The following is an 8,785-nucleotide window of genomic DNA, read 5'->3' on the forward strand; positions in this document are numbered from 1 at the left end:
TTAATAATGATTCTAGGCTAGACTTCATGTCTACCTAGGTTTGATGAACATGTGTTGATTTGATTCTTGCTTTGGAATAATGATTTGATTATGGTTTCGTTATATTAATAGTAAAAGACTTGTTTTTGCTTTCATGATGCATATGAATGTTTATTATCTTGATTGATTGTTAAGTATAGCTTCACATAGATCTTATATCTCTTGATTGTGTTCTTTAGATTTAGGGTTTATGTTTAATCATTACTTGGTGTTTTGATTATTGTGATTGAATGGGCCCATTAGATCATAGAAGCTAGTTGATAGTTGGTTAGGGTTTTGAATGTTCTGCTAAATTCCAATAGCTGTAAGTTGAGGAGTTGTTCATGTGTCTTGGTCAATCGCATGCTAGGATAGATAGTGACAATATTCTTGCTTAGTGTGTTGATCCTTGTTCATGATGTCGTGTTTAACATATCAAGTTATCTTGGGTTTAGTGTTTCGTGAGATTACTTGCTTTAGATACTATTAATTAACCCTATTTGATAACCGTGAGGAAATCAATATTACTGATTACTTAATAATCTAATAATCATTCTTTGGGATGTCTTTGATTCAGTCAAGGGTCCTTTAGGGTTTGTTAGATAAATACATTTAGAAATCAGTTTCCATATCATGTTATTTGTCCATTGCTTGATGATTGTTGATGCATGGGATTCTTACCTAGGTAGATTCCTTCTCTATTTGATTTCGATCTTGTGTTGGTTTGCTTGTCTTCTAGTTTACTTGTTTATTTGCTTTCTTAGCTTAATATTAGTTTAAAAACCCCCTTTAAACATTAATAATAAATAGTCGTGTCGTAAGTCGAGTCTAATTAGTTAATTAACGTAATTTATAGAGTCTTGTGGGTTCAATATTCCGGACTTATTTAGCTTTAGTACAATTGACCGGTTCACTTGCCGGTGTTTTGTGTAGTTGAGTCTTAAGTCTAGTTTTTATTACTTGTTTAGTTTAGTTACTATTTAATTGACTGTTTTCACCACATCAGTCTTCTCTTCACATGTCCAAACCATCTCAATCTCCACTCTCTTATCTTGTCTGATATGTTAGCTACCCCTAATCTCTCTCTAAACACAACGTTTCTTATTCGGTCTAACCTTGTGTAGAGATGGATGAAAAATGGAAATGATTAGAGTTTAAGGGGTATTTATACTCCCTTAAGCCCATGGACCGAAGACTCATCTTTCCTTTTTGGTCCATATTTATTCCCATTAATTAGCCTATTTAATCTTCCATCTTTATTATTTTATTAATTCTCTACTAATTCAAGTAAACTTTTCCATCATAAATAAATAATATAATAAATATCATTCTTGGAAATTTCAAGATGTTTCATCATGGGTTTATACAAGGAGCAAATATGAGTCAGACCCGGACCGGTTTAATGGTATTCTTAAGACCTAAAAACTGATCTATTGTAAATAGCATGGTTTGATCTGATTAAGGTGAGTCTTACTCGGTTTATGTTTAGAGTTATCACCTAAATAAAATTAACATCATGAAATCGGTGGTGAGGTGACAGTGAATCGGGTCGGGTTATAGATGAGTCGACTTTAATGATGAGAAAGGCAATAGACATTAGAATTAGACAGATCCAAAATCATGTGGAAAAAGTGTCACCGTTACACTTACGGTATCCACTCCAATTAACATGTAATCATCCAACCAAAATTATTATTATTATTATTATTATTATTATTATTATTATTATTATTAATTTCGGATCTGAGCTGAGCTTCTAGGGCTAATGGAGGAAACCAGATTATGTTCATGGACTGTCTTCCGATCCATCTTCGCCATCTTTCAATGTTGCTGTTATTATCATCAACAAATGGATCTTTCAGAAACTGGATTTTAAGTTCCCTTTGACGGTATCATGTGTACACTTGATATGCTCATCAGTTGGTGCATTTCTTATGCAACTACAGGTTAGAGTTGGAATGGTATGGAGGAAGCACTTTGATTGGAGAATTTGGGCCTCTTTGGTTCCAATAGTTGGAGGAATATTACTTACTTCTCTAACCGAACTTAGCTTTAACCTGTTCGGATTTTGTGCTGCGTTATTTGGTTGTTTTTCAACGTCTACAAAAACTATTCTTGTAGAGTCTTTGCTTCATGGTTATAAGTTTGACAGGTATTCTCCATCATCTATTATCAATGGTTACCAACACTAACATAATATTATTACCAACACTACTTTATACTTTTTGATGTGCAAACAATAATCTTTGTTATTGTATTTGTCGGCAGCAGCATAAATACAGTGTATTATATGGCACCGTTTGCAACTATAATATTGGCGCTACTGGCACTTGTTTTAGAAGGATCCGGAGTTTTGGAATGGGTTCAAACTACCCCTACTCTTATGTCATCCTTGATGATTATTATTGGTTCGGGAGTAACCGCCTTCTGCCTTAATTTCTTTATATTCTATGTCATCCATTCAACGACGGCTATCACATTTAATGTTGCTGGAAATCTTAAGGTATTTTCTACGTTTTCTGCGGTATTAGTATTATATTAAGAATGTGTCTGTAAGCATCATTTGAGTGACTCATAGATCTAAAAGGTTGTACAATTGACGGATTGGTTAACGGGTCAAAATAGCTTTTATTGTAGTGCATGTCATAGGGGTCATTTGGGCTGGCCTAAGACACTTCTTTTTCTTTTTTGTTTATATGAAAAATCAATGTGTTAAATACGATCACAAAAACTAAAAATTATATTTTTTTTAAAAGCAATTTGAAGTAGATTCTAAGTAAATACACTTTGGCTAGGCATGTTAAATGTAAACGAACTGAATGCTTTGTGAACCGTTTGAGGGGAAGTTTGTTTATTTTCTTAAACGGATGAACATAAACATAAATAAGCAAACACGGAAAAAAAATTGGTTCATTTAGTTAAACGAAGGAATGTGAACACATGTCGTGTTCGTTCATTTATGTCCATGAACGCTCGTTCATTTAAGTTCGTTTGTTTACGCTCATTTACGTTTGTTTTTGTTCCTTAGTACATTCATTTAAATTTTTTTGACACGTTACAGCTTAGTCTAGTTTATTTTTTTTAACTGTTTTTAGCTTAGTTATCTTTGTTCGTTTATATTGTTAACGAACACGAACATGTTCAATTTCTTAACAAACAAACACGAACAAGAAATCCTTATTCGTTTAATTTTTCGTGTTCGATCGTTTGGTTAAAGTTAAACAAAGGAACATGACCATGCTCTGTTTGTGTTTGTTCAACTTCGTTTACAAGCTTAACTTTGGGCGACTCTTAACTCAGTTAACACATTTCCAGTATGCTATAAAATAACCCCTCACATGTTAACAAATTTGTAGAACTAAAATAATTTTTGTTGGTTTTAAAGGTGGCATTTGCGGTTGCATGCTCATGGAAGATATTCAAAAACCCAATTTCACCCATGAACGCGTTTGGATGTGCAATAACGCTTATCGGATGCACATTTTATGGGTACGTGAGACACAAACTTGCTAACCAGATACCTGGAACTCCTCGTACTCCGTGGACCCCACGTTCGCGCATTGAAATGCCTCCGCTTGTAAACGATAAAATAGATGATAAAGTTTAGTTTGTTGTTTAGAAACATAATATTAACTTGGTTTTTAGGGACTATTTGAGAACGTCACATGGTAACGCCTTATATCTTTTGCCTTTAAAACTTAAAATGATTAGTGTTTTTTCAGCTTTATAAAGATATAACTTTGTGATCTTTATTTCTTTATGGTTTATTTCTTTATGGTTTAGTGTTCTATGAACAATTTATATTGATATAACTTTGTGATCTTTATTCCATTGTGTTTAATCAGAACATGATTTATAGCTTTTGTAAAAGTAGTTATTAATAGAAAGGATTCTTTATTGAATATATGAAAGACTTCTTTGATAATTCGATTGTTTATAAAAGTTTAGCGACTTATGTTAAGAAATGGATTTTTTACATAAATTTATTTAACTGAAAGTCGGTTATACTTGGTATAACTAATGTATTGAAATGCTCATGTGTCTAGACTTGTTAGGATCGGTTTCACTAAATACCTAAAATAAATAATTGATTGTTATCCATGATATGCAGCGAAATAAGGATGTTAATTGACTTTTGGGTTGTGTAGTGTTCGACTAAAGAATAAGTAAGAACAGATCAAATAGATAGAGAACCTTGAATTGTTTTTTTCCCCTCCCAATTAATCGTTTTTAAAATTATCAAATTACAATTGAATATAAAGACATCTCTAAACAAAGCTATTCAAAGCAACAATTACAAGATCTTGTTATAACTTGGATAATTAACTCTTGATATGTGTTCAATTAATATACCATAATCCCTATTTCTATTGTTCGGTACTAAATATGTTTTCAACTAATTATACTAGAACTCCTATTTATCATTTGCACACTTCAGCTAGTTTTTCAAAGAATAAGCAATATAGTCACCGGTTGGATTTAACATTTACAGCATTGCTAAGGCCCTCACACCTACATTTGGAGGTCTTAAACATCATTTTGATGTTGAAGAGGAATGGACCGGACCACCCATAGTAAAACCTGACTTGATAAAAAGAATAGTCTAAATAAAATGAATAGATATTTTAAATACAAATCTGGTCCCCATAAGAGACGAAGAGAATATTTGTCATTAGCCAATAAGAAGACATATGTCATCATCATAGTTTGTTAGGACTATTATGGTGGGGAGTAATGTATACAAAGATGCCAACACTATAAATACCGAAACATAGAATACTAGCAGACCATCTCACTATTCGTACTTAACAAAACACACACACAAATGAAAGATCAGCTACAAGGAACACTGCTAGTCATATCGTCAGGAAGATTCAATCTTACGATAAACAATACAAAACGTTGTAGCCTCTTTGTTGATTTTGAATTTCATCCCATATTACAATTCCTATTTGGATGTTAAATTGGATTAACATAAATATTAAATAAAGAATAAATTCTTTTAAGAATCCAACTTTTTTGAATATCGAAATAGTTTGTATATTGAAGAAACACTAAATGACCCCGACATATTAAGGATAATCTTAGGGTTAAGTAGATGTTTCCCACGAGGGTTAGGTCCGACAAAGATGGTTATTCTTCTCAACCTGCAAAACAGACACCGTAAGCTCGTCACTGAGAAGGGGGGGGGGGTTCCTCCTTGTGACCACCCTCCGGCGTGAGAATCAGACTAGGTTGCTCTGAATATAAGTGTATATAGAGAGAAATAGCTAGAGAGAAGATGATGATACCGTTCCAAGGTGTTGGGGTATTTATAGCCGAAGGTAGGTTTCCAAGCAGGTACGGCCAGCTGTATATAATATTCCTTTTCCACCAACTATGGGCTACGTTCGTGCCACGATGGGAGTTGGTGGGTAGGCAGCGGCTGATAGTGACATTTTGTACTGGAGCGTACTCCTCCTCGTACTATTGTCAGTGAGCTTCACCCTGTGATTGGTTCATGGGTTGCTTTTGTCAGATCTTGTCCATTTGTCCATACCTTGGTAGGTATAGTACAAAAGATCTTCTAGAAGCGTACGGACTGGCTCTTTTGGGCGGGAATATTCTCGCCCTGCTCATTCCTTCTTCAGGTGACATTGCTGAAGTATAAGAGTTAGTGTCTTATGCGTGTAGCCTTACTGTTAGTGCGGGTAGCCTTCCTTCTTGGCTTGTACCCACAGCTGCGGGAACAGGCAGGGTACTGTACCAAGGGAGGCTTTCCTGCGGGGACAGCTGGCTTACTGCGTGTAAGGTCTTCATCTCTCTGAGCATGGTGGGTCCTGCGGATCCAGTTGGTCTTTGCGCAGACGTGCCTCTTCAAGGTGAGTCTTGCGGGTCCAACTGGTCTTTGCGGGGACCTGCCTCTTCAAGTCCCCCCAGTCCATTGTTCTTCTCATGAATTGTTAATAAGTGAGGGGAACTTTTGGACTTTAAGCAAGGGGTTTTAAAGAAGGGTTTTCATTTTTTAAGGTTCTCCGTGGGGATTCTTCCCGCGGTTTTCCTAATGTCACTTGTAGAAAATTCCCGACTTTTCTGCCTGATCTTTGGGTATGATGCGGGTAGGTGTGTAACCTCTTCGCAAGTCGGGAGCGTTGAGTTTCACTTGTGTAGATTCTCCACGAGGTTTTGGTAGTTTTAGACATAGTGATCAGTTATGTTAAACAACTAATTCCACCTTGAAGCTTCAAACAATCTAGTTCTCAACATTCCCGCCATGCGGGGGTGTTATTTCTCTTTCCGCAAGCATGGCCCATAAGATCGATCTTCTTGGTTTCAATTCCATGCAAGTGCTAAGTGTGTGAAGGGTTTCGCCTTGACACTGTACCTGCACTCGTCTTATGGTTTCTTGCTTTCCAAGGTAAGGGGGTATATTCCCTCTTATTTTTGAATCTTTTTGAATCTTTTTGAAATTTAGAGAGTTGGTGAAAGGATAAGGACAGTCCAAACGGTTGAAGGGACGTTGGCGTCTTCTGACGGTTTCAGGATGTGCAGGAAGTTATGACGACGTGACAACATGTGGTCAATCAGGACGCTTTTTCAGGCGCGTGGGCGCGAGTTTCATGACACCCGCCATTCCGACACCTGTTGCTAGCTTGCTTTATCCACACGTGTCGCCGTGTCATTGCGCCTGCGCTCTCTCTCATCCGCATTAAATTCATCGCATTCATTTCGATGAGTATATAAGGGGGAGAGGGTGTATTTCGTCCATTATCTTCACTTCACACTCCTTTTACTTTTAAGCGATTTCCGGTGAATACTCATCTTTTCCGGAGAGCATTCTCCAGAAACCGCTTTCTTTCCTCAACATTAAAAAATGTCTTCTTCTCATGACCCAGAGGTTAACGTCGAGGAGTCCGACATTTACCCCGAGAACCCGACGTCCACGTCCGATAAGGACGATAAGAGTACTGCTGGCGAGTGTCAGTGTACTCTTTCTGTCGATGTATACCATTACATCGTCAAGAAGTTCATGCCTAGAGCCCTATGAGCCAGAGTTCCCGGAGGCCGACCAGACGGTATACGACGCCCCTAAAGGCAAGATAGGGGTTTACGCTTCGTTCTTCATATATGGGAATCTAAGATTCCCATTAACGAAGTTCGTATACCGTGTTTTATTGAAACACGGTGTTCATTTGACAGAGGTGCACCCAATGGCAATTGCTAAAGTTCGCCATTTCGAATGGGTGTGCCGTATTTTGGATATCGAGCCTCGAGTCGACCGCCTGATGACCTTCTATACCTGGAGGTGCGTCCAGGGTTGGTATACCCTTGTCACTCGGATCAAGGGTTTGAAGATCTGCACTACCGAGCGTAGTCTCCGCTCTTGGAAGCGTGAGTTTTTCTACATTTCCGCTCGCGTTGTTCCCATTGCGATGACGTTCAAGAATGGGAGGGCCCTCCCTAATCTTCCGGCTTCCACTTACCAGGAGACGGAGTGGTTCACCAAGATTTCCTAGATTCGGACTCCTGTTTATCGCTTCGCGGAGTCTGGGATGGTCATGCTTGGGATGAGCCGCGTGTGGAAGGATGCCGGGTCCGGGACGCCGCAAATACCCATCGTTCTTGAATACGGTTTGAACTATATTCCTTATGGTATGCTCCGTCTTTTGTGTTGGTTTAGGATTTCCTTCTAACATTGTTATCATTTTTATTTCAGAGAGGAACGACTTACAGTCGCTCTTGCACCCGCGGGAGACTGGTGGTCCCGCGCGGTTGGGTACTCGTGATCTTGATGAGAATGAGTTGCCCATTTTGGAGAAGACTACGGATAGATTCGTAGAGGTCTACCCGCCAGGCCACGAGATTTTAAGCGCCACTCGGCCAGGTAAGGAGTTCTTTAATCCTCGCCCTCTTCATGCTCACACTTCTGCTGGAATTCCTCTGATCTTGTCATCTTCTGATGAGGGATCCGCAGATGGGCCTTTTATCGTAAGGAAAAAGAAGGCGGCTGGCGTGAAGGGCAAAACGAAGGTTGCTCCCTTCGTTGACTTGGGGGATCAGTCTGATTCCGAGACTGAGAGTGAGGAGGCGGCGAGGAACCTTGGTGGTGGTGACGAGACCATTGTCTCAGAGGTTGAGACAACGGCTGTCACTTCCGAGCCGCCAAGCGTTGCGAAGGTAACTGGCGTGAAGAGGCCAGTTTCATCGGGTCCATCTTCGCCTGTCAGGGCTTTCAAGATCAAGAAAACCAGTAAGTATATTTTGTGTACCTTTTTCCGCATTTCCTTCCGCATTTGTTTTTTATATCTTTGGTTTTTCTTTACGCAGGAGTGGACTTATCTGTTTTTGAGAGCGGTGCGGGAGGAAGTGGTTCGGGACCCACGACGATAGGTTTGGTCAACCTATCCGAGGCGATGACCCAGGCGGCTGCGCCTGTTTCTGGTACTGGTTCAGTTGCTTATACTGTTGAAGCAACTGTTCCGGTTATGACGTCGTCTGTCATGGCTGTTGTGCCGACGATGGCGTCCACTTTCGTTGCTGCGTTGAGCAGTTCAACTTCTTTGCCGGCCGTCAGTGCCATATTTACTACATCATTCACCGGACCGGCGATGACTTTTTCTGTGAGCTCATCTGCAGCGGCTACCACGGTTATGAGTTCATCTCAAATGAGTTCATCTCCGATGGTCTCTACCTCAGTGGCTTCTACAGTGTGACATTCGGCGTCAACGACTACTTCGTCCTTGGCCGGTTCTTCAGGTATGTTTAGAGTTGGGACCTCTAGACTTAC

The 8,785-nt window shown here is 39.2% G+C and overlaps 1 pseudogene across 1 annotated transcript; it reads left to right on the forward strand.

Annotated features, from left to right (window-relative positions):
* The first annotated feature begins 1,783 nt into the window (after positions 1 to 1,783).
* On the forward strand, positions 1,784 to 3,789 carry LOC143594273 (GDP-mannose transporter GONST5-like; annotated as a pseudogene). Its single transcript, XR_013146309.1, has 3 exons — positions 1,784 to 2,170; positions 2,290 to 2,521; positions 3,404 to 3,789. The product of XR_013146309.1 is annotated as a GDP-mannose transporter GONST5-like (transcript).
* Positions 3,790 to 8,785: the final 4,996 nt, after the last annotated feature.

This window comes from Bidens hawaiensis, unplaced genomic scaffold (genome assembly GCF_021521415.1).
Source record: "Bidens hawaiensis isolate Kalapana, Puna unplaced genomic scaffold, B.hawaiensis_p1.1 tig00043449_1, whole genome shotgun sequence".
NCBI lineage: Eukaryota > Viridiplantae > Streptophyta > Magnoliopsida > Asterales > Asteraceae > Bidens > Bidens hawaiensis.